At 43.9% G+C, this 25,433-nt stretch overlaps 9 non-coding genes across 9 annotated transcripts; all 9 read right to left on the bottom strand.

The window, feature by feature from the left end:
- Positions 1 to 10,779: 10,779 nt before the first annotated feature.
- Positions 10,780 to 10,943, bottom strand: LOC145864138 (U1 spliceosomal RNA). Its single transcript, XR_014382717.1, has one exon. It is a non-coding gene; the product is annotated as a U1 spliceosomal RNA (small nuclear RNA).
- A 2,435-nt stretch (positions 10,944 to 13,378) lies between these two features.
- On the bottom strand, positions 13,379 to 13,497 carry LOC123730622 (5S ribosomal RNA). The gene has a single exon (XR_006762057.1). It is a non-coding gene; the product is annotated as a 5S ribosomal RNA (ribosomal RNA).
- A 657-nt stretch (positions 13,498 to 14,154) lies between these two features.
- On the bottom strand, positions 14,155 to 14,318 carry LOC123730683 (U1 spliceosomal RNA). The gene has a single exon (XR_006762118.2). It is a non-coding gene; the product is annotated as a U1 spliceosomal RNA (small nuclear RNA).
- Positions 14,319 to 16,753: 2,435 nt separating this feature from the next.
- Positions 16,754 to 16,872, bottom strand: LOC123730611 (5S ribosomal RNA). Its single transcript, XR_006762046.1, has one exon. It is a non-coding gene; the product is annotated as a 5S ribosomal RNA (ribosomal RNA).
- Positions 16,873 to 17,529: 657 nt separating this feature from the next.
- On the bottom strand, positions 17,530 to 17,693 carry LOC123730682 (U1 spliceosomal RNA). Its single transcript, XR_006762117.2, has one exon. It is a non-coding gene; the product is annotated as a U1 spliceosomal RNA (small nuclear RNA).
- A 2,428-nt stretch (positions 17,694 to 20,121) lies between these two features.
- LOC123730600 (5S ribosomal RNA) lies at positions 20,122 to 20,240 on the bottom strand. The gene has a single exon (XR_006762037.1). It is a non-coding gene; the product is annotated as a 5S ribosomal RNA (ribosomal RNA).
- Positions 20,241 to 20,897: 657 nt separating this feature from the next.
- On the bottom strand, positions 20,898 to 21,061 carry LOC123730681 (U1 spliceosomal RNA). Its single transcript, XR_006762116.2, has one exon. It is a non-coding gene; the product is annotated as a U1 spliceosomal RNA (small nuclear RNA).
- Positions 21,062 to 23,497: 2,436 nt separating this feature from the next.
- On the bottom strand, positions 23,498 to 23,616 carry LOC123730589 (5S ribosomal RNA). Its single transcript, XR_006762035.1, has one exon. It is a non-coding gene; the product is annotated as a 5S ribosomal RNA (ribosomal RNA).
- Positions 23,617 to 24,273: 657 nt separating this feature from the next.
- LOC123730680 (U1 spliceosomal RNA) lies at positions 24,274 to 24,437 on the bottom strand. The gene has a single exon (XR_006762115.2). It is a non-coding gene; the product is annotated as a U1 spliceosomal RNA (small nuclear RNA).
- Positions 24,438 to 25,433: the final 996 nt, after the last annotated feature.

Here is a 25,433-nt window from a genome sequence, read left to right as displayed (position 1 = left end):
CTTATTTTGGTCAACTTGTGTTTTTATTTGTTTATATTTTTTCAAAATCCATTCTCTATGGTGAATGACAATTACACTGAAAGCTGCTGGATTGAAAATGGGTGTGATTTATTTATGTCTATATACATATACTTTGAAGAATCTCAAATATAAAATATATTTTGATTTTAACACTTTGGTTACTAAACAATAATGCATGTGTTATTTCATAGTTTGGCTGTCTTCACTATTATTCTACAATAATAGTGAAGAAAAACCCTTGAATGAGTAGGTGTGTCCAAACATTTGACTGGTACTGTATATATATATATATGTATGTATGTATGTATGTATGTATGTATGTGTGTATATATATATATATATATATATATATATATATGTGTATGTATGTGTATGTATGTATCTGTGTGTGTGTGTGTGTGTGTGTGTGTGTGTGTGTGTGTATATATACACTGCTCAAAAAAATAAAGGGAACACTAAAATAACACATCCTAGATCTGAATGAATTAAATAATCTTATTAAATACTTTTTTCTTTACATAGTTGAATGTGCTGACAACAAAATCACACAAATAATCAATGGAAATCCAATCAACCCATGGAGGTCTGGATTTGGAGTCACACTCAAAATGAAAGTGGAAAACCACACTACAGGCTGATCCAAGTTTGATGTAATGTCCTTAAAACAAGTCAAAATGAGGCTCAGTAGTGTGTGTGGCCTCCACGTGCCTGTATGACCTCCCTACAACGCCTGGGCATGCTCCTGACGAGGTGGCAGATGGTCTCCTGAGGGATCTCCTCCCAGACCTGGACTAAAGCATCCGCCAACTCCTGGAAAGTCTGTGGTGCAACGTGGTGTTGGTGGATGGAGCGAGACATGATGTCCCAGATGTGCTCAATTGGATTCAGGTCTGGGGAACGGGCGGGCCAGTCCATAGCATCAATGCCTTCCTCTTGCAGGAACTGCTGACACACTCCAGCCACATGAGGTCTAGCATTGTCTTGCATTAGGAGGAACCCAGGGCCAACTGCACCAGCATATGGTCTCACAAGGGGTCTGAGGATCTCATCTCGGTACCTAATGGCAGTCAGGCTACCTCTGGCGAGCACATGGAGGGCTGTGCGGCCCCCCAAAGAAATGCCACCCCACACCATGACTGACCCACCGCCAAACCGGTCATTCTGGAGGATGTTGCAGGCAGCAGAACGTTCTCCACGGCGTCTCCAGACTCTGTCACGTCTGTCATGTGCTCAGTGTGAACCTGCTTTCATCTGTGAAGAGCACAGGGCGCCAGTGGCGAATTTGCCAATCTTGGTGTTCTCTGGCAAATGCCAAACGTCCTGCACGGCGTTGGGCTGTAAGCACAACCCCCACCTGTGGACGTCGGGCCCTCATACCACCCTCATGGAGTCTGTTTCTGACCGTTTGAGCAGACACATGCACATTTGTGGCCTGCTGGAGGTCATTTTGCAGGGCTCTGGCAGTGCTCCTCCTGCTCCTCCTTGCACAAAGGCGGAGGTAGCGGTCCTGCTGCTGGGTTGTTGCCCTCCTACGGCCTCCTCCACGTCTCCTGATGTACTGGCCTGTCTCCTGGTAGCGCCTCCATGCTCTGGACACTACGCTGACAGACACAGCAAACCTTTCTGCCACAGCTCGCCCTTGATGTGCCATCAAGGATGAGCTGCACTACCTGAGCCACTTGTGTGGGTTGTAGACTCCGTCTCATGCTACCACAAGAGTGAGAGCACCGCCAGCATTCAGAAGTGACCAAAACATCAGCCAGGAAGCATAGGAACTGAGAAGTGGTCTGTGGTTCCCACCTGCAGAACCACTCCTTTATTGGGGGTGTCTTGCTTATTGCCTATAATTTCCACCTGTTGTCTATTCCATTTGCACACAGCATGTGAAATGTATTGTCAATCAGTGTTGCTTCCTAAGTGGACAGTTTGATTTCACAGAAGTGTGATTGACTTGGAGTTACATTGTGTTGTTTAAGTGTTCCCTTTATTTTTTTGAGCAGTATATATATATATATATGTGTGTGTGTGTGTTATATATTATATATATATATATAAGAACAAAAATATATATGCAACATGCAATAATTTCAAAGATTTTACTGAGTTGCAGTTCATATAAGGAAAATAATTTAACATGACTGGGCAGGGGTGGGGTGGTCCTTGGAAGGCATAGGGCCACCCACTTGGCAGCCAGGCCATGCCAATTATAATTAGTTTTTTCCCCACAAAAGTGCTTTATTACAGATAGAAATGTATGTGATCATTTTAATGTAAGGTGATGCCAAAGTTCTATTCTATTCTATGTGTTAATCTAGCTATGACATCACACCTGACCTCCAAATCAAATCCAATTGTATTGGATGTTTAACAGATGTTATTGCGGGTGTAGCGAAATGCTTGTGTTTCTAGCTCCAACAGTGCAGTAATATCTAACAATTTCACAACAATACACACAAAAATCTAAGTAAAGGAATGGAATTAAGATTATGTAACTATATATATATATATTTTCACCTTTATTTAACCAGGTAGGCTAGTTGAGAACAAGTTCTCATTTACAACTGCGACCTGGCCAAGATAAAGCAAAGCAGTTTCACACATACAACAACACAGAGTTACACATGGAATAAACAAACATACAGTCAATAATACAGTAGAAAAAAAGTATATATACAGTGTGTGCAAATTAGGTAAGATAAGGGAGGTAAGGCCATGGTGGCGAAGTAATTACAATATACCAATTAAACATTGGAATGGTAGATGTGCAGAAGATGAATGTGCAAGTAGAGATACTGGGGTGCAAAGGAGCAAGAATAATAAATAAATAAATACTGTATGGGGATGAGGTAGTAGGATGGGCTATGTACAGGTGCAGTGATCTGTGAGCTGCTCTGACAGCTGGTGCTTAAAGCTAGTGAGGGAGATATGTGTCTCCAGCTTCAGTGATTTTTGCAGTTCCTTCCAGTCATTGGCAGAAGAGAACTGGAAGGAAAGGAGGCCAAAGGAGGAATTGGCTTTGGGGGTGACCAGTGAGATATACCTGCTGGAGCGCGTGCTACGGGTGGGTGCTGCTATGGTGACCAGTGAACTGAGATACGGCGGGGCTTTACCTAGCAAAGACTTGTAGATGACCTGGAGCCAGTGGGTTTGGCGACGAGTATGAAGTGAGGGCCAGCCAACAAGAGCGTACAGGTCGCAGTAGTGGGTAGTATATGGATGGGGCTTTGGTGATGAAACGGATGGCACTGTGATAGACTGCATCCAATTTGTTGAATAGAGTGTTGGAGGCTATTTTGTAAATAACATCGCCGAAGTCAAGGATCGGTAGGATGGTAAGTTTTATGTGCATGAGTGAAGGATGCTTTGTTGCAAAATAGGAAGCCGATTCTAGATTTAATTTAGGATTGGAGAGTTTACAGTCTAACCAGACACCTAGGTATTTGTAGTTGTCCACATATTCTACGTCAGAACCGACCAGAGTAGTGATGCTGGACGGATGAGTAGGTGCGGGCAGCGATCGGTTGAAGGGCATGCATTTAGTTTTACTTGCATTTAAGAGCAGTTGGAGGCCACAGAAGGAGAGTTGTATGGCAATGAAGCATGTCTGGAGGTTAGTTAACACAGTGTCCAAACAAGGGCCAGAAGTATACAGAATGGTGTTGTCTGTGTAGAGGTGGATCAGAGAATCACCAGCAGCAAGAGCGACATCATTGAAAAGAGTCGGCCCGAGAATTGAACCCTGTGGCACCCCCATAGAGACTGCTAGAGGTCCGGACAACAGGCCCTCCGATTTCACACACTGAACTCTATCAGAGAAGTAGATTCACACACTGAACTCTATCAGAGAAGTAGATATGACGAAATACAATCACGTTCTCTCTCTCTCTCACACACACACACACACACACACACACACACACACACACACACACACACACACACACACACACACACACACACACACACACACACACACACACACACACACACACACACACACACACACACACACACACACACACACACACACACACACACACACACACACACACACACACACACACACACACACACACACACACACACACACACACAGGGAGAGAGACAAATGCATGAAACCAATTGATTTATTATCAATAACATCTCACATTCTTTTGTGCTTTTGATTTACTCCGTTAAAAAAACGGTTCTAATTCCACCATGGAAAGCACAGGGCCATCAGACACCAGTCCAGTTCCACTCAGCAGCATTATTTCCTTTGATCATTTGAACAGGGCGAGGGAGCACAAAGCACACACAAGCTGCATTCAGTAACAATATTCTTATTTGTCTTATAAATAAAGGCAGTTGCTCCCTGACAACACAAAGAACTTTGATCGTATTAAAAGGGCAGGGGAGGCTAACCCACAGAAGCTGCATTTAGTACGGGGGGGGGGGGGGAATGTATGAAATGTATGGATAAGAGCGTCTGCTAAAAATGACTAAAATGTAAAAAGAAAGAAATGTAGTCAATTCAGCATCAAAAGGTCACTACAAGGCAGTGTTGCTGATGAAATGACGCAAGAGCACACCCTAGTGGAGAAAAAGCTTACAGCACCTGGTATTCCCAGGCGGTCTCCCATCCAAGTACTAACCAGGCCCGACCCTGCTTAGCTTCCGAGATCAGACGAGATCGGGCGTATTTTTTTTTTATTATATTTTATTATGAGAAACAGACAATTTTACATCGTTTCAATCATAATTAAAAGGTGAACAATTCACCCTTTACAAAATCAGAAAGAAAATACAATCAATTAACAATTAAATCCAATTAATAATTAAACACAAGTTTTCCATTTGATGAAATTCGAATAAATGTACTCCCCCACACAAATTGCTTTTCAAAGTTGCATCCACCATATCTATGTATTATCTCTATATTTTTCTCCAACATACTCTTAAAAAGTACCTCCACACTCACACATTTTCCTTCATAATGACCCAAGTTCCTTCTTAATCTTACAGCATATCGAGCATGACTTAAAACATAATTAACCAAATTAAAGTTCAAAACTTTACTTTTCCCATTTATACCAAAAAGAAAAAATCTCCTCCATTCCACCCCATTAAAAATCTCCTCCCCCCAATGTTTTACTAAAAGCTCCTTTAGAAATTCATGAAACCCTCTTAATCTACTACATTCAATGAAAAAGTGCAAAAAGTTTTCCACCCCTATATGACAAATGTCACATTCTCTCTTAATATTTCTGTTGATTTGATGTAGAACCACATTAGTAAAAATCCTATTATGTTTTATTTTAAAATCATTATCTTCACATTCTATGGAATTCCATTTTACATTAACATTCTTCCATATTGATTTCACATCCAAATCTACAAAGACCTCCGACCACACTTTCTCTGAAGCAGGAACTTTTATCTCTTTTAAAATACATTTACTATAGACTGTTTTAACTTTCAAGCCTGACAAATCATGTTTCACTCCATTTTTTTCATAAAATAAAACCGGTAAACCCCTAGCTCTCTTAACCACCTCTGTATTTATTAAAACCACCCACTCCTCCGGAATACACCCCAGAATTCTCTTATACATATTTTCTACTGTAGTTTTGCTTATGTCATCATCTACCTCAATTACATTGTCATAAATAGCGTGTACCGGTAGAAACCCCGGAATGACCTCATATAGAATATCACCAATCTGTCTCATCCCAGCTCTCATAAAATATTTACAATACAACATTGCATTATTATACTTGATCTTTGGATTCAAAAAGATTGGCTGGTTTAAAATATTTTCCAAAATGTTACATTCATAGGAAATGTGTGGTAAAAAGTGTCCCCAAGCCTCAAAAACTTCCTTATAAAACAAAGGTATTTTTCCCAACATTTCTTGTTTTACACACATTAATAAACCATTATCCCCGATCCTCCCAACCTCCTGCAAATACTCTGTAAAAAACGTTTTCCACCCGTAATCTAATTCTCCATATAAATACTTCCGAACCATTTTCACTCTTATCGCTATTTTCCTCACCTTTAGATCCACTAACTTCAAGCCCCCCTCCTCATAACCTGCAATCAATGTTTTAAAAGCGATTTTCACCCCCTTCCCATCCCATAAAAAATCAACTAAAATCTTATTCATTTCAGTTAAAACCCATTCTGGCACATCTAGTACATTCATGACATGAACAAAAATTGACATCAGTAAAGAATTTATAACAATAACCTTCCCCTTTAATTTTAACAACCTCCCCTTCCACATATTTACAACCTTCCTGACTTTATTTATCACCCCACTCCATGTCAAATCTCTAGCTTCCTTTTCTTTTACTCCTATAAAAACTCCTAACACCTTAAAATAATCTTTGACCTCTTTAAAAGGAAAATTCCCCTCATTTACTTTCCAATATACATTACAACAGACTTTTCCATATTAACTTTTGCTCCTGATGCTCTTCCATATACTTTAAAACCTTCTATTACCCTTTTTACACTATCCTCATCTCTAACTGTTATAGTTGTGTCATCTGCATATTGGTGAATCAAACTTGAACCCTTCTGTGGAGTCTGTACACAATTAATAAAATTATCCTTCTTAAGAAAAGCCGCTAAAGGTTCAGCTGATAAAACATAAAGTAAAGCAGATAAAGGACATCCCTGTCTCACAGATCTCTCCAGGGTAAAAGAATCAGTTAAAACCCCATTGCATTTCACCCTACTTTTTGCATTTCTATATAATAATTTAATCCACCTTATTATTTTATTACCAAAACCAAATCTTTCCAAGGCCCTAAACATAAAATCATGTTCTACCCTATCAAAAGCCTTATTTAAATCTATGCTTAAAACAATACCCCCTATCTTATCCCCATTCATTTTGTGTATCACGTCTCTAATTGTATTCATTGTGTCAGCTATATCTCTCCCAGGAACACTATAATTCTGTGTTGGTGCAATAATATCATGTAAAACTCTCTTCATCCTATTCGCTAAGATTTTGGCTAAAATCTTGTAATCCACATTTAATAAACTAATAGGCCTATAATTCTCCAATTTTACCTTACTCCCTTTGTTTTTATATAAAATAGTTATCATTCCTGTCACCATTGATTCTGATACACAATCCTTCTCCTCCATATAGTGATAAACCTCCAATAAAATAGGTGCTAAAAGCCTTTCATAAATTTTATAAAACTCTGCAATGATACCATCTACTCCAGGGCTCTTATTCAACTGTAAACCTTTTATCGCATCCGTAACTTCATTTACTGTAATCTTCCCATCACACATCAATTTATCCTCTCCATTAATTTTCACCTCCACACTACCTAAAATCTCCTGTACACACCCCTCATCCACCTCCCCTTTTTTAAATAAGTCCTTATAAAAATTCTGCACTGTCTCTAAAATCTCTACATAATCATCTACTACTTCCCCCTTCACATTTTCAATCTGTCTAAGATATGTTCTTCTTTGAGTACTCTTCTCTAATCCAAGAAAAAAGGAGGTGCATTTCTCCCCCTCCAAAAAATACTTTGCTTTGCTTCTTATAATAGCCCCCTTACACCTATCCATGTCATATTTACTCAATTTTGCTTTCAACTCTAAAAACTTTTCTATATTATAATTAGGTTCACTGTCACATTTGCCCATTTCTTCATCCAATTTTGCTCTCAACTCATTTTCTTTTCTTTTCATCCTGCCTCTCTTTTTCCTTGCATATCTTGTACTAAACACTTTTATTTTTTCCTTAACCTTGTCCCACCATAAACACTTATCATCCCCTTTCTGCTTATCTTCCATTTCACATGTTATCAAAGATTTCAGTTGTTTACAATAATCCTCATCCCCTAAATAACTCGCATTCATACACCACGTACCACCTCCTATTCTTTCCTTGTCTAAACCCACCGAGAAACTTAAACATGCATGATCACTGAAAGTTGTAAAAACATACTTAACATCTTTGATAAAATCCCTTAAACTTTCTTTAACTAAAATCAAATCTATTCTAGTTTGTTTTAATTCCCCTAAAACCACCTGCCTTCTCGAAAATTCTCGTTTATCGGGATTGTCATCTCTCCATATGTCAATAAGTTTTTTCTCAAACATCATTTTCTTTAAAACCCCTCTAGATGCATCATTTCTAAAAGCTGCTCCCCTTGTCATATCTAATCTGTCCAATTTCACATTAAAATCCCCCACCACAATACAATTTCCCACACTCCATCGTCCCACTTCAATAAATAAAACCTTGCGCTCTATTTCGTTATTTGGCGCATAAACATTTATAATTCTAAACTTCATATCCATATACTCAAAATCTAAAACTAAAATCCTCCCATTATTATCATCATGTACATGTACCACTTTGTCCACCACATCCTTCCTCAATAAAATAGCAACCCCACTAGAATTCCCTCTACCATTATTAACAAAAATAAAATCCCTCCATATTTGTTTTATTTTCAATACACAATCATTGTCCCAATGCGTCTCTTGTAGACATAAGATATCCACATTTTCCATTTGCACTATATTTTGAAATTTATCCATTGTCCTTAACCCATTTACATTTAAGGACACAAAATTTACCATTTCAAAAAGTAATAAAATGAAAAAGTATACCTTCATTGTCCTCTACCTTTTGTCCTGTTTCTTTCCTCCTCCATCCTTCTTCTCTCCCCCCGTCATCTTCCTCTTCCTGTATCTTTCCCTTAGTCTTTCTATCTTTTCCCCATCTTCCGTATCAGATATTTCCTCCAAGTCCATATCGTCCAACCAACTCAATTTATTTCCTCCCACACCCGAAGTGCTCCCCGTATCTCTCTCCGTCTCTGGTACTGTCGTCAAAATCAAACTCCCCTCCATATCTTCACCCCCCGATGTACTCGCAAGGGCTGAGCCTTCCCCCAAAATCTGTGCGTCCCCAGTGCCTCCACCCAGCTCGATCTCCCCCTCCTCCTGGAAACTCCCTCTTCTCATCTCTGAACCCATGCTGCTCCCTGTTTCGTCCGTCTTCTGCTCCATCTTCTGCATCTCTCCACTTTCCTCCACGTTCTCTTTCCCATCCTCTTCTTCTCCTCGCGATGCTTCATCAGCTTCCATAAAGAGGTCCTGGCTCTCCTCCTCATTTGCAACCTCTCCACAGTTGCACTCGTCAGTTCTCTTCCGACATCCTGCGCAAACGGCCCTCTCTCTCGCTCCAGCACATTCCCTCGCATAGTGTCCCTGGTTAACTCACTTAAAACATCTAAAGTCAGGGCAGTCCTTTAAAATATGTCCAGGTTGGATACACAAGCGGCATACCCTAACCTGCTTGTCATGTATCACCCTGAAATATTCGCCACCCTCCAATGTCTCAAACTTAGTGGAATACGGCAAAGACTGCACGGTGTCTGTGAACTTGACCTTACAGTATCTCGTCCCATCTACGATTTCCGTCCCCGGCCACACTCTCCTTCTGATTTCCGAGACGGCCGCTACACCCCAGCTCCGCAATTTGTCTACTATAGCTCCGTCCTCTATATAGACTGGCAAATTCATGAACGAGACTATGAGTTCGTTTGCCATCACGTCTCTTGCCATTACCTTCGTATTCTTGATCTTGAACCCATCCATTAAACGCTCTTTTCCTTTTGCATCCCGCATCGTGACTTCATATTTCCTTTCTCCTTTAATTCTGCACCCCACCAACTCTCCGCACACATCTTTAATTGATCTTAGTAATTCCATCGTCGTTATCTTGTCTTCTCCTATCAATTCCACCACCACCGTTCGTTCCTTGCCGTATTTTAAGCCACCTTCAGGTCCAAATTTTGTCCTTTGCGCATTGCCTTTGTCTTTATCCGTTCCATTATTCGTTGCCATGTTGTCCGTCATTAAGAAATCAGAAAAAGTCTCAAAAACTCACCCCCAAGCAGCAGAACTGCAAGGGGGGAAAAAACTCACTAAACTTAAACTTATTTGAATTCAAAATCAGATATTATCCGTCAAAAAACTAAGAATATCAAACAAATAGCTCTCGAGCAAACACTCACTTACAGCGTAATTACCTGCACCTGTCTTACTCACCGGAGGGCGTATTCAGGCTGGTATGGCCGTAAGCCGTTAGACTAACTCATGGTACAGCATATGAAGTCAAAGTGAGTGTGATAAACAGACATTGCGTTTTCACCAATTAGATAAGCAGCTTGAACTTTGGCTCACTCAAAAACTGCAAGTAATTACATATACTGTAGCCATCACTTTTTAGCACAAAATCAAACTAACCTTGCTAACATTTCAAAGCAAGGGCATATTTTCCACACAGCCTTGTGGGGAAAAAAACGGACAAATCCAATGAATTCGGACAAATACATCATTAGCAACACTTTCCCATGCAGCTATCCTACTAGCCAGAATCAATACACGAAAGTTCTGAATGTAGAAAACCTATTACATTGCTCTGTGCTAAGGAGGAGCGCATGTAAGGACAATTTCATATTGTTAGCGCATGGGGCGCGTATGACACATGATGACGGGTAGGGGTCCAGAGCGGCTTCCCAACCATGTCTTGATTGAAGTACCAGCGTGTCATAAATACCATGCTGCATTTCGCAACATGATGTTTCCACAAAATGCCAAGCATGTTTCGCTACAAACAGATGTTTGCACCTTTTGATTAAGCGTAACATAAAGTCTCTTTGACAATTGATTTCAAAGATCTTCACACCTGTCGGCAAGCCACAGTTGTATCATTAAACAAGACATCAGGGGCGAGCGCGAACGCAGTCCCCCACTACCATAAATTATGCAATCGAGATTTCCACATTTGGGAAATTCGCAGGGGTCAGCACAGCCGGAGTGCAATGGCTGAGCCTCGCCCTGGGTGAACCGCCTTCTTGATCACGGTATCTCCCTTGCCAGGTAAGTATGAGTTATACACATCGGTGGAGGGCAAGTCTTTCCAGTGCCAACATTTTCGGCTGACGGTAACTACTTTGTGTTCTGCTAATATCACGCCACTTCGACCGGCGTTAAATGCCGTTTAGGAATGCACTTGCAGACAGAGTGGTGAAAAAGTAGTTTATTTTGTTTACTAGATTATATCAGTGAACCACTAGATTCCCATCATGCAACACTGTAGAAAAAAATCACCAATGACTTTTTAATACACTGCTCAAAAAAATAAAGGGAACACTTAAACAACACAATGTAACTCCAAGTCAATGACACTTCTGTGAAATCAAACTGTCCACTTAGGAAGCAACACTGATTGACAATACATTTCAAATGCTGTTGTGCAAATGGAATAGACAACAGGTGGAAATTATAGGCAATAAGCAAGACACCCCCAATAAAGGAGTGGTTCTGCAGGTGGGAACCACAGACCACTTCTCAGTTCCTATGCTTCCTGGCTGATGTTTTGGTCACTTTTGAATGCTGGCGGTGCTTTCACTCTGGTGGTAGCATGACACGGAGTCTACAACCCACACAAGTGGCTCAGGTAGTGCAGCTCATCCAGGATGGCACATCAATGCGAGCTGTGGCAAGAAGGTTTGCTGTGTCTGTCAGCGTAGTGTCCAGAGCATGGAGGCGTTACCAGGAGACAGGCCAGTACATCAGGAGACGTGGAGGAGGCCGTAGGAGGGCAACAACCCAGCAGCAGGACCGCTACCTCCGCCTTTGTGCAAGGAGGAGCAGGAGGAGCACTGCCAGAGCCCTGCAAAATGACCTCCAGCAGGCCACAAATGTGCATGTGTCTGCTCAAACGGTCAGAAACAGACTCCATGAGGGTGGTATGAGGGCCCGACGTCCACAGGTGGGGGTTGTGCTTACAGCCCAACGCCGTGCAGGACGTTTGGCATTTGCCAGAGAACACCAAGATTGGCAAATTCGCCACTGGCGCCCTGTGCTCTTCACAGATGAAAGCAGGTTCACACAGAGCACATGACAGACGTGACAGAATCTGGAGACGCCGCGGAGAACGTTCTGCTGCCTGCAACATCCTCCAGCATGACCGGTTTGGCGGTGGGTCAGTCATGGTGTGGGGTGGCATTTCTTTGGGGGGCCGCACAGCCCTCCATGTGCTCGCCAGAGGTAGCCTGACTGCCATTAGGTACCGAGATGAGATCCTCAGACCCCTTGTGAGACCATATGCTGGTGCGGTTGGCCCTGGATTCCTCCTAATGCAAGACAATGCTAGACCTCATGTGGCTGGAGTGTGTCAGCAGTTCCTGCAAGAGGAAGGCATTGATGCTATGGACTGGCCCGCCCGTTCCCCAGACCTGAATCCAATTGAGCACATCTGGGACATCATGTCTCGCTCCATCCACCAACACCATGTTGCACCACAGACTGTCCAGGAGTTGGCGGATGCTTTAGTCCAGGTCTGGGAGGAGATCCCTCAGGAGACCATCCGCCACCTCATCAGGAGCATGCCCAGGCGTTGTAGGGAGGTCATACAGGCACGTGGAGGCCACACACACTACTGAGCCTCATTTTGACTTGTTTTAAGGACATTTCATCAAAGTTGGATCAGCCTGTAGTGTGGTTTTCCACTTTAATTTTGAGTGTGACTCCAAATCCAGACCTCCATGGGTTGATAAATTAGATTTCCATTGATTATTTTTGTGTGATTTTGTTGTCAGCACATTCAACTATGTAAAGAAAAAAGTATTTAATAAGATTATTTCTTTCATTCAGATCTAGGATGTGTTGTTTAAGTGTTCCCTTTATTTTTTTGAGCAGTATATCTTAACCTGTCTGATATCAGAAATGTATGCGATATGACGAAATACAATCACGTTCAGACACACACACACCCACACACACACACACACAAACACACACACACACACACACACACACACACACACAGGGAGAGAGACAAATGCATGAAACCAATTGATTTATTATCAATAACATCTCACATTCTTTTGTGCTTTTGATTTACTCCGTTAAAAAAACGGTTCTAATTCCACCATGGAAAGCACAGGGCCATCAGACACCAGTCCAGTTCCACTCAGCAGCATTATTTCCTTTGATCATTTGAACAGGGCGAGGGAGCACAAAGCACACACAAGCTGCATTCAGTAACAATATTCTTATTTGTCTTATAAATAAAGGCAGTTGCTCCCTGACAACACAAAGAACTTTGATCGTATTAAAAGGGCAGGGGAGGCTAACCCACAGAAGCTGCATTTAGTACGGGGGGGGGGGGGGAATGTATGAAATGTATGGATAAGAGCGTCTGCTAAAAATGACTAAAATGTAAAAAGAAAGAAATGTAGTCAATTCAGCATCAAAAGGTCACTACAAGGCAGTGTTGCTGATGAAATGACGCAAGAGCACACCCTAGTGGAGAAAAAGCTTACAGCACCTGGTATTCCCAGGCGGTCTCCCATCCAAGTACTAACCAGGCCCGACCCTGCTTAGCTTCCGAGATCAGACGAGATCGGGCGTATTCAGGCTGGTATGGCCGTAAGCCGTTAGACTAACTCATGGTACAGCATATGAAGTCAAAGTGAGTGTGATAAACAGACATTGCGTTTTCACCAATTAGATAAGCAGCTTGAACTTTGGCTCACTCAAAAACTGCAAGTAATTACATATACTGTAGCCATCACTTTTTAGCACAAAATCAAACTAACCTTGCTAACATTTCAAAGCAAGGGCATATTTTCCACACAGCCTTGTGGGGGAAAAAACGGACAAATCCAATGAATTCGGACAAATACATCATTAGCAACACTTTCCCATGCAGCTATCCTACTAGCCAGAATCAATACACGAAAGTTCTGAATGTAGAAAACCTATTACATTGCTCTGTGCTAAGGAGGAGCGCATGTAAGGACAATTTTATATTGTTAGCGCATGGGGCGCGTATGACACATCATGACGGGTAGGGGTCCAGAGCGGCTTCCCAACCATCTCTTGATTGAAGTACCAGCGTGTCATAAATAGCATGCTGCATTTCGCAACATGATGTTTCCACAAAATGCCAACCATGTTTCGCTACAAACAGATGTTTGCACCTTTTGATTAAGCGTAACATAAAGTCTCTTTGACAATTGATTTCAAAGATCTTCACACATCATCCTCACACCTGTCGGCAAGCCACAGTTGTATCATTAAACAAGACATCAGGGGAGAGCGCGAACGCAGTCCCCCACTACCATAAATTATGCAATCGAGATTTCCACATTTGGGAAATTCGCAGGGGTCAGCACAGCCGGAGTGCAATGGCTGAGCCTCGCCCTGGGTGAACCGCCTTCTTGATCACGGTATCTCCCTTGCCAGGTAAGTATGAGTTATACACATCGGTGGAGGGCAAGTCTTTCCAGTGCCAACATTTTCGGCTGACGGTAACTACTTTGTGTTCTGCTAATATCACGCCACTTCGACCGGCGTTAAATGCCGTTTAGGAATGCACTTGCAGACAGAGTGGTGAAAAAGTAGTTTATTTTGTTTACTAGATTATATCAGTGAACCACTAGATTCCCATCATGCAACACTGTAGAAAAAAATCACCAATGACTTTTTAATACACTGCTCAAAAAAATAAAGGGAACACTTAAACAACACAATGTAACTCCAAGTCAATGACACTTCTGTGAAATCAAACTGTCCACTTAGGAAGCAACACTGATTGACAATACATTTCAAATGCTGTTGTGCAAATGGAATAGACAACAGGTGGAAATTATAGGCAATAAGCAAGACACCCCCAATAAAGGAGTGGTTCTGCAGGTGGGAACCACAGACCACTTCTCAGTTCCTATGCTTCCTGGCTGATGTTTTGGTCACTTTTGAATGCTGGCGGTGCTTTCACTCTGGTGGTAGCATGACACGGAGTCTACAACCCACACAAGTGGCTCAGGTAGTGCAGCTCATCCAGGATGGCACATCAATGCGAGCTGTGGCAAGAAGGTTTGCTGTGTCTGTCAGCGTAGTGTCCAGAGCATGGAGGCGTTACCAGGAGACAGGCCAGTACATCAGGAGACGTGGAGGAGGCCGTAGGAGGGCAACAACCCAGCAGCAGGACCGCTACCTCCGCCTTTGTGCAAGGAGGAGCAGGAGGAGCACTGCCAGAGCCCTGCAAAATGACCTCCAGCAGGCCACAAATGTGCATGTGTCTGCTCAAACGGTCAGAAACAGACTCCATGAGGGTGGTATGAGGGCCCGACGTCCACAGGTGGGGGTTGTGCTTACAGCCCAACGCCGTGCAGGACGTTTGGCATTTGCCAGAGAACACCAAGATTGGCAAATTCGCCACTGGCGCCCTGTGCTCTTCACAGATGAAAGCAGGTTCACACAGAGCACATGACAGACGTGACAGAATCTGGAGACGCCGCGGAGAACGTTCTGCTGCCTGCAACATCCTCCAGCATGACCGGTTTGGCGGTGGGTCAGTCATGGTGTGGGGTGGCATTTCTTTGGGGGGCCGCACAGCCCTCCATGTGCTCGCCAGAGGTAGCCTGACTGCCATTAGGTACCGAGATGAGATCCTCAGACCCCTTGTGAGACCATATGCTGGTGCGGTTGGCCCTGGATTCCTCCTAATGCAAGACAATGCTAGACCTCATGTGGCTGGAGTGTGTCAGCAGTTCCTGCAAGAGGAAGGCATTGATGCTATGGACTGGCCCGCCCGTTCCCCAGACCTGAATCCAATTGAGCACATCTGGGACATCATGTCTCGCTCCATCCACCAACACCATGTTGCACCACAGACTGTCCAGGAGTTGGCGGATGCTTTAGTCCAGGTCTGGGAGGAGATCCCTCAGGAGACCATCCGCCACCTCATCAGGAGCATGCCCAGGCGTTGTAGGGAGGTCATACAGGCACGTGGAGGCCACACACACTACTGAGCCTCATTTTGACTTGTTTTAAGGACATTTCATCAAAGTTGGATCAGCCTGTAGTGTGGTTTTCCACTTTAATTTTGAGTGTGACTCCAAATCCAGACCTCCATGGGTTGATAAATTAGATTTCCATTGATTATTTTTGTGTGATTTTGTTGTCAGCACATTCAACTATGTAAAGAAAAAAGTATTTAATAAGATTATTTCTTTCATTCAGATCTAGGATGTGTTGTTTAAGTGTTCCCTTTATTTTTTTGAGCAGTATATCTTAACCTGTCTGATATCAGAAATGTATGCGATATGACGAAATACAATCACGTTCAGACACACACACACCCACACACACACACACACAAACACACACACACACACACACACACACACACACACACAGGGAGAGAGACAAATGCATGAAACCAATTGATTTATTATCAATAACATCTCACATTCTTTTGTGCTTTTGATTTACTCCGTTAAAAAAACGGTTCTAATTCCACCATGGAAAGCACAGGGCCATCAGACACCAGTCCAGTTCCACTCAGCAGCATTATTTCCTTTGATCATTTGAACAGGGCGAGGGAGCACAAAGCACACACAAGCTGCATTCAGTAACAATATTCTTATTTGTCTTATAAATAAAGGCAGTTGCTCCCTGACAACACAAAGAACTTTGATCGTATTAAAAGGGCAGGGGAGGCTAACCCACAGAAGCTGCATTTAGTACGGGGGGGGGGGGAATGTATGAAATGTATGGATAAGAGCGTCTGCTAAAAATGACTAAAATGTAAAAAGAAAGAAATGTAGTCAATTCAGCATCAAAAGGTCACTACAAGGCAGTGTTGCTGATGAAATGACGCAAGAGCACACCCTAGTGGAGAAAAAGCTTACAGCACCTGGTATTCCCAGGCGGTCTCCCATCCAAGTACTAACCAGGCCCGACCCTGCTTAGCTTCCGAGATCAGACGAGATCGGGCGTATTCAGGCTGGTATGGCCGTAAGCCGTTAGACTAACTCATGGTACAGCATATGAAGTCAAAGTGAGTGTGATAAACAGACATTGCGTTTTCACCAATTAGATAAGCAGCTTGAACTTTGGCTCACTCAAAAACTGCAAGTAATTACATATACTGTAGCCATCACTTTTTAGCACAAAATCAAACTAACCTTGCTAACATTTCAAAGCAAGGGCATATTTTCCACACAGCCTTGTGGGGGAAAAAACGGACAAATCCAATGAATTCGGACAAATACATCATTAGCAACACTTTCCCATGCAGCTATCCTACTAGCCAGAATCAATACACGAAAGTTCTGAATGTAGAAAACCTATTACATTGCTCTGTGCTAAGGAGGAGCGCATGTAAGGACAATTTTATATTGTTAGCGCATGGGGCGCGTATGACACATCATGACGGGTAGGGGTCCAGAGCGGCTTCCCAACCATCTCTTGATTGAAGTACCAGCGTGTCATAAATAGCATGCTGCATTTCGCAACATGATGTTTCCACAAAATGCCAACCATGTTTCGCTACAAACAGATGTTTGCACCTTTTGATTAAGCGTAACATAAAGTCTCTTTGACAATTGATTTCAAAGATCTTCACACATCATCCTCACACCTGTCGGCAAGCCACAGTTGTATCATTAAACAAGACATCAGGGGAGAGCGCGAACGCAGTCCCCCACTACCATAAATTATGCAATCGAGATTTCCACATTTGGGAAATTCGCAGGGGTCAGCACAGCCGGAGTGCAATGGCTGAGCCTCGCCCTGGGTGAACCGCCTTCTTGATCACGGTATCTCCCTTGCCAGGTAAGTATGAGTTATACACATCGGTGGAGGGCAAGTCTTTCCAGTGCCAACATTTTCGGCTGACGGTAACTACTTTGTGTTCTGCTAATATCACGCCACTTCGACCGGCGTTAAATGCCGTTTAGGAATGCACTTGCAGACAGAGTGGTGAAAAAGTAGTTTATTTTGTTTACTAGATTATATCAGTGAACCACTAGATTCCCATCATGCAACACTGTAGAAAAAAATCACCAATGACTTTTTAATACACTGCTCAAAAAAATAAAGGGAACACTTAAACAACACAATGTAACTCCAAGTCAATGACACTTCTGTGAAATCAAACTGTCCACTTAGGAAGCAACACTGATTGACAATACATTTCAAATGCTGTTGTGCAAATGGAATAGACAACAGGTGGAAATTATAGGCAATAAGCAAGACACCCCCAATAAAGGAGTGGTTCTGCAGGTGGGAACCACAGACCACTTCTCAGTTCCTATGCTTCCTGGCTGATGTTTTGGTCACTTTTGAATGCTGGCGGTGCTTTCACTCTGGTGGTAGCATGACACGGAGTCTACAACCCACACAAGTGGCTCAGGTAGTGCAGCTCATCCAGGATGGCACATCAATGCGAGCTGTGGCAAGAAGGTTTGCTGTGTCTGTCAGCGTAGTGTCCAGAGCATGGAGGCGTTACCAGGAGACAGGCCAGTACATCAGGAGACGTGGAGGAGGCCGTAGGAGGGCAACAACCCAGCAGCAGGACCGCTACCTCCGCCTTTGTGCAAGGAGGAGCAGGAGGAGCACTGCCAGAGCCCTGCAAAATGACCTCCAGCAGGCCACAAATGTGCATGTGTCTGCTCAAACGGTCAGAAACAGACTCCATGAGGGTGGTATGAGGGCCCGACGTCCACAGGTGGGGGTTGTGCTTACAGCCCAACGCCGTGCAGGACGTTTGGCATTTGCCAGAGAACACCAAGATTGGCAAATTCGCCACTGGCGCCCTGTGCTCTTCACAGATGAAAGCAGGTTCACACAGAGCACATGACAGACGTGACAGAATCTGGAGACGCCGCGGAGAACGTTCTGCTGCCTGCAACATCCTCCAGCATGACCGGTTTGGCGGTGGGTCAGTCATGGTGTGGGGTGGCATTTCTTTGGGGGGCCGCACAGCCCTCCATGTGCTCGCCAGAGGTAGCCTGACTGCCATTAGGTACCGAGATGAGATCCTCAGACCCCTTGTGAGACCATATGCTGGTGCGGTTGGCCCTGGATTCCTCCTAATGCAAGACAATGCTAGACCTCATGTGGCTGGAGTGTGTCAGCAGTTCCTGCAAGAGGAAGGCATTGATGCTATGGACTGGCCCGCCCGTTCCCCAGACCTGAATCCAATTGAGCACATCTGGGACATCATGTCTCGCTCCATCCACCAACACCATGTTGCACCACAGACTGTCCAGGAGTTGGCGGATGCTTTAGTCCAGGTCTGGGAGGAGATCCCTCAGGAGACCATCCGCCACCTCATCAGGAGCATGCCCAGGCGTTGTAGGGAGGTCATACAGGCACGTGGAGGCCACACACACTACTGAGCCTCATTTTGACTTGTTTTAAGGACATTTCATCAAAGTTGGATCAGCCTGTAGTGTGGTTTTCCACTTTAATTTTGAGTGTGACTCCAAATCCAGACCTCCATGGGTTGATAAATTAGATTTCCATTGATTATTTTTGTGTGATTTTGTTGTCAGCACATTCAACTATGTAAAGAAAAAAGTATTTAATAAGATTATTTCTTTCATTCAGATCTAGGATGTGTTGTTTAAGTGTTCCCTTTATTTTTTTGAGCAGTATATCTTAACCTGTCTGATATCAGAAATGTATGCGATATGACGAAATACAATCACGTTCAGACACACACACACCCACACACACACACACACAAACACACCACACACACACACACACACACACAGGGAGAGAGACAAATGCATGAAACCAATTGATTTATTATCAATAACATCTCACATTCTTTTGTGCTTTTGATTTACTCCGTTAAAAAAACGGTTCTAATTCCACCATGGAAAGCACAGGGCCATCAGACACCAGTCCAGTTCCACTCAGCAGCATTATTTCCTTTGATCATTTGAACAGGGCGAGGGAGCACAAAGCACACACAAGCTGCATTCAGTAACAATATTCTTATTTGTCTTATAAATAAAGGCAGTTGCTCCCTGACAACACAAAGAACTTTGATCGTATTAAAAGGGCAGGGGAGGCTAACCCACAGAAGCTGCATTTAGTACGGGGGGGGGGGGAATGTATGAAATGTATGGATAAGAGCGTCTGCTAAAAATGACTAAAATGTAAAAAGAAAGAAATGTAGTCAATTCAGCATCAAAAGGTCACTACAAGGCAGTGTTGCTGATGAAATGACGCAAGAGCACACCCTAGTGGAGAAAAAGCTTACAGCACCTGGTATTCCCAGGCGGTCTCCCATCCAAGTACTAACCAGGCCCGACCCTGCTTAGCTTCCGAGATCAGACGAGATCGGGCGTATTCAGGCTGGTATGGCCGTAAGCCGTTAGACTAACTCATGGTACAGCATATGAAGTCAAAGTGAGTGTGATAAACAGACATTGCGTTTTCACCAATTAGATAAGCAGCTTGAACTTTGGCTCACTCAAAAACTGCAAGTAATTACATATACTGTAGCCATCACTTTTTAGCACAAAATCAAACTAACCTTGCTAACATTTCAAAGCAAGGGCATATTTTCCACACAGCCTTGTGGGGGAAAAAACGGACAAATCCAATGAATTCGGACAAATACATCATTAGCAACACTTTCCCATGCAGCTATCCTACTAGCCAGAATCAATACACGAAAGTTCTGAATGTAGAAAACCTATTACATTGCTCTGTGCTAAGGAGGAGCGCATGTAAGGACAATTTTATATTGTTAGCGCATGGGGCGCGTATGACACATCATGACGGGTAGGGGTCCAGAGCGGCTTCCCAACCATCTCTTGATTGAAGTACCAGCGTGTCATAAATAGCATGCTGCATTTCGCAACATGATGTTTCCACAAAATGCCAACCATGTTTCGCTACAAACAGATGTTTGCACCTTTTGATTAAGCGTAACATAAAGTCTCTTTGACAATTGATTTCAAAGATCTTCACACATCATCCTCACACCTGTCGGCAAGCCACAGTTGTATCATTAAACAAGACATCAGGGGAGAGCGCGAACGCAGTCCCCCACTACCATAAATTATGCAATCGAGATTTCCACATTTGGGAAATTCGCAGGGGTCAGCACAGCCGGAGTGCAATGGCTGAGCCTCGCCCTGGGTGAACCGCCTTCTTGATCACGGTATCTCCCTTGCCAGGTAAGTATGAGTTATACACATCGGTGGAGGGCAAGTCTTTCCAGTGCCAACATTTTCGGCTGACGGTAACTACTTTGTGTTCTGCTAATATCACGCCACTTCGACCGGCGTTAAATGCCGTTTAGGAATGCACTTGCAGACAGAGTGGTGAAAAAGTAGTTTATTTTGTTTACTAGATTATATCAGTGAACCACTAGATTCCCATCATGCAACACTGTAGAAAAAAATCACCAATGACTTTTTAATACACTGCTCAAAAAAATAAAGGGAACACTTAAACAACACAATGTAACTCCAAGTCAATGACACTTCTGTGAAATCAAACTGTCCACTTAGGAAGCAACACTGATTGACAATACATTTCAAATGCTGTTGTGCAAATGGAATAGACAACAGGTGGAAATTATAGGCAATAAGCAAGACACCCCCAATAAAGGAGTGGTTCTGCAGGTGGGAACCACAGACCACTTCTCAGTTCCTATGCTTCCTGGCTGATGTTTTGGTCACTTTTGAATGCTGGCGGTGCTTTCACTCTGGTGGTAGCATGACACGGAGTCTACAACCCACACAAGTGGCTCAGGTAGTGCAGCTCATCCAGGATGGCACATCAATGCGAGCTGTGGCAAGAAGGTTTGCTGTGTCTGTCAGCGTAGTGTCCAGAGCATGGAGGCGTTACCAGGAGACAGGCCAGTACATCAGGAGACGTGGAGGAGGCCGTAGGAGGGCAACAACCCAGCAGCAGGACCGCTACCTCCGCCTTTGTGCAAGGAGGAGCAGGAGGAGCACTGCCAGAGCCCTGCAAAATGACCTCCAGCAGGCCACAAATGTGCATGTGTCTGCTCAAACGGTCAGAAACAGACTCCATGAGGGTGGTATGAGGGCCCGACGTCCACAGGTGGGGGTTGTGCTTACAGCCCAACGCCGTGCAGGACGTTTGGCATTTGCCAGAGAACACCAAGATTGGCAAATTCGCCACTGGCGCCCTGTGCTCTTCACAGATGAAAGCAGGTTCACACAGAGCACATGACAGACGTGACAGAATCTGGAGACGCCGCGGAGAACGTTCTGCTGCCTGCAACATCCTCCAGCATGACCGGTTTGGCGGTGGGTCAGTCATGGTGTGGGGTGGCATTTCTTTGGGGGGCCGCACAGCCCTCCATGTGCTCGCCAGAGGTAGCCTGACTGCCATTAGGTACCGAGATGAGATCCTCAGACCCCTTGTGAGACCATATGCTGGTGCGGTTGGCCCTGGATTCCTCCTAATGCAAGACAATGCTAGACCTCATGTGGCTGGAGTGTGTCAGCAGTTCCTGCAAGAGGAAGGCATTGATGCTATGGACTGGCCCGCCCGTTCCCCAGACCTGAATCCAATTGAGCACATCTGGGACATCATGTCTCGCTCCATCCACCAACACCATGTTGCACCACAGACTGTCCAGGAGTTGGCGGATGCTTTAGTCCAGGTCTGGGAGGAGATCCCTCAGGAGACCATCCGCCACCTCATCAGGAGCATGCCCAGGCGTTGTAGGGAGGTCATACAGGCACGTGGAGGCCACACACACTACTGAGCCTCATTTTGACTTGTTTTAAGGACATTTCATCAAAGTTGGATCAGCCTGTAGTGTGGTTTTCCACTTTAATTTTGAGTGTGACTCCAAATCCAGACCTCCATGGGTTGATAAATTAGATTTCCATTGATTATTTTTGTGTGATTTTGTTGTCAGCACATTCAACTATGTAAAGAAAAAAGTATTTAATAAGATTATTTCTTTCATTCAGATCTAGGATGTGTTGTTTAAGTGTTCCCTTTATTTTTTTGAGCAGTATATCTTAACCTGTCTGATATCAGAAATGTATGCGATATGACGAAATACAATCACGTTCAGACACACACACACCCACACACACACACACACAAACACACACACACACACACACACACACACACACACACACAGGGAGAGAGACAAATGCATGAAACCAATTGATTTATTATCAATAACATCTCACATTCTTTTGTGCTTTTGATTTACTCCGTTAAAAAAACGGTTCTAATTCCACCATGGAAAGCACAGGGCCATCAGACACCAGTCCAGTTCCACTCAGCAGCATTATTTCCTTTGATCATTTGAACAGGGCGAGGGAGCACAAAGCACACACAAGCTGCATTCAGTAACAATATTCTTATTTGTCTTATAAATAAAGGCAGTTGCTCCCTGACAACACAAAGAACTTTGATCGTATTAAAAGGGCAGGGGAGGCTAACCCACAGAAGCTGCATTTAGTACGGGGGGGGGGGAATGTATGAAATGTATGGATAAGAGCGTCTGCTAAAAATGACTAAAATGTAAAAAGAAAGAAATGTAGTCAATTCAGCATCAAAAGGTCACTACAAGGCAGTGTTGCTGATGAAATGACGCAAGAGCACACCCTAGTGGAGAAAAAGCTTACAGCACCTGGTATTCCCAGGCGGTCTCCCATCCAAGTACTAACCAGGCCCGACCCTGCTTAGCTTCCGAGATCAGACGAGATCGGGCGTATTCAGGCTGGTATGGCCGTAAGCCGTTAGACTAACTCATGGTACAGCATATGAAGTCAAAGTGAGTGTGATAAACAGACATTGCGTTTTCACCAATTAGATAAGCAGCTTGAACTTTGGCTCACTCAAAAACTGCAAGTAATTACATATACTGTAGCCATCACTTTTTAGCACAAAATCAAACTAACCTTGCTAACATTTCAAAGCAAGGGCATATTTTCCACACAGCCTTGTGGGGGAAAAAACGGACAAATCCAATGAATTCGGACAAATACATCATTAGCAACACTTTCCCATGCAGCTATCCTACTAGCCAGAATCAATACACGAAAGTTCTGAATGTAGAAAACCTATTACATTGCTCTGTGCTAAGGAGGAGCGCATGTAAGGACAATTTTATATTGTTAGCGCATGGGGCGCGTATGACACATCATGACGGGTAGGGGTCCAGAGCGGCTTCCCAACCATCTCTTGATTGAAGTACCAGCGTGTCATAAATAGCATGCTGCATTTCGCAACATGATGTTTCCACAAAATGCCAACCATGTTTCGCTACAAACAGATGTTTGCACCTTTTGATTAAGCGTAACATAAAGTCTCTTTGACAATTGATTTCAAAGATCTTCACACATCATCCTCACACCTGTCGGCAAGCCACAGTTGTATCATTAAACAAGACATCAGGGGAGAGCGCGAACGCAGTCCCCCACTACCATAAATTATGCAATCGAGATTTCCACATTTGGGAAATTCGCAGGGGTCAGCACAGCCGGAGTGCAATGGCTGAGCCTCGCCCTGGGTGAACCGCCTTCTTGATCACGGTATCTCCCTTGCCAGGTAAGTATGAGTTATACACATCGGTGGAGGGCAAGTCTTTCCAGTGCCAACATTTTCGGCTGACGGTAACTACTTTGTGTTCTGCTAATATCACGCCACTTCGACCGGCGTTAAATGCCGTTTAGGAATGCACATGCAGACAGAGTGGTGAAAAAGTAGTTTATTTTGTTTACTAGATTATATCAGTGAACCACTAGATTCCCATCATGCAACACTGTAGAAAAAAATCACCAATGACTTTTTAATACACTGCTCAAAAAAATAAAGGGAACACTTAAACAACACAATGTAACTCCAAGTCAATGACACTTCTGTGAAATCAAACTGTCCACTTAGGAAGCAACACTGATTGACAATACATTTCAAATGCTGTTGTGCAAATGGAATAGACAACAGGTGGAAATTATAGGCAATAAGCAAGACACCCCCAATAAAGGAGTGGTTCTGCAGGTGGGAACCACAGACCACTTCTCAGTTCCTATGCTTCCTGGCTGATGTTTTGGTCACTTTTGAATGCTGGCGGTGCTTTCACTCTGGTGGTAGCATGACACGGAGTCTACAACCCACACAAGTGGCTCAGGTAGTGCAGCTCATCCAGGATGGCACATCAATGCGAGCTGTGGCAAGAAGGTTTGCTGTGTCTGTCAGCGTAGTGTCCAGAGCATGGAGGCGTTACCAGGAGACAGGCCAGTACATCAGGAGACGTGGAGGAGGCCGTAGGAGGGCAACAACCCAGCAGCAGGACCGCTACCTCCGCCTTTGTGCAAGGAGGAGCAGGAGGAGCACTGCCAGAGCCCTGCAAAATGACCTCCAGCAGGCCACAAATGTGCATGTGTCTGCTCAAACGGTCAGAAACAGACTCCATGAGGGTGGTATGAGGGCCCGACGTCCACAGGTGGGGGTTGTGCTTACAGCCCAACGCCGTGCAGGACGTTTGGCATTTGCCAGAGAACACCAAGATTGGCAAATTCGCCACTGGCGCCCTGTGCTCTTCACAGATGAAA

This window comes from Salmo salar, chromosome 25 (genome assembly GCF_965601325.2).
Source record: "Salmo salar chromosome 25, fSalSal1, whole genome shotgun sequence".
Lineage (NCBI taxonomy): Eukaryota > Metazoa > Chordata > Actinopteri > Salmoniformes > Salmonidae > Salmo > Salmo salar.
The sequence above is the reverse complement of the archived record's forward strand: the minus strand, read 5'-3'. Positions and strand labels throughout refer to the sequence as shown.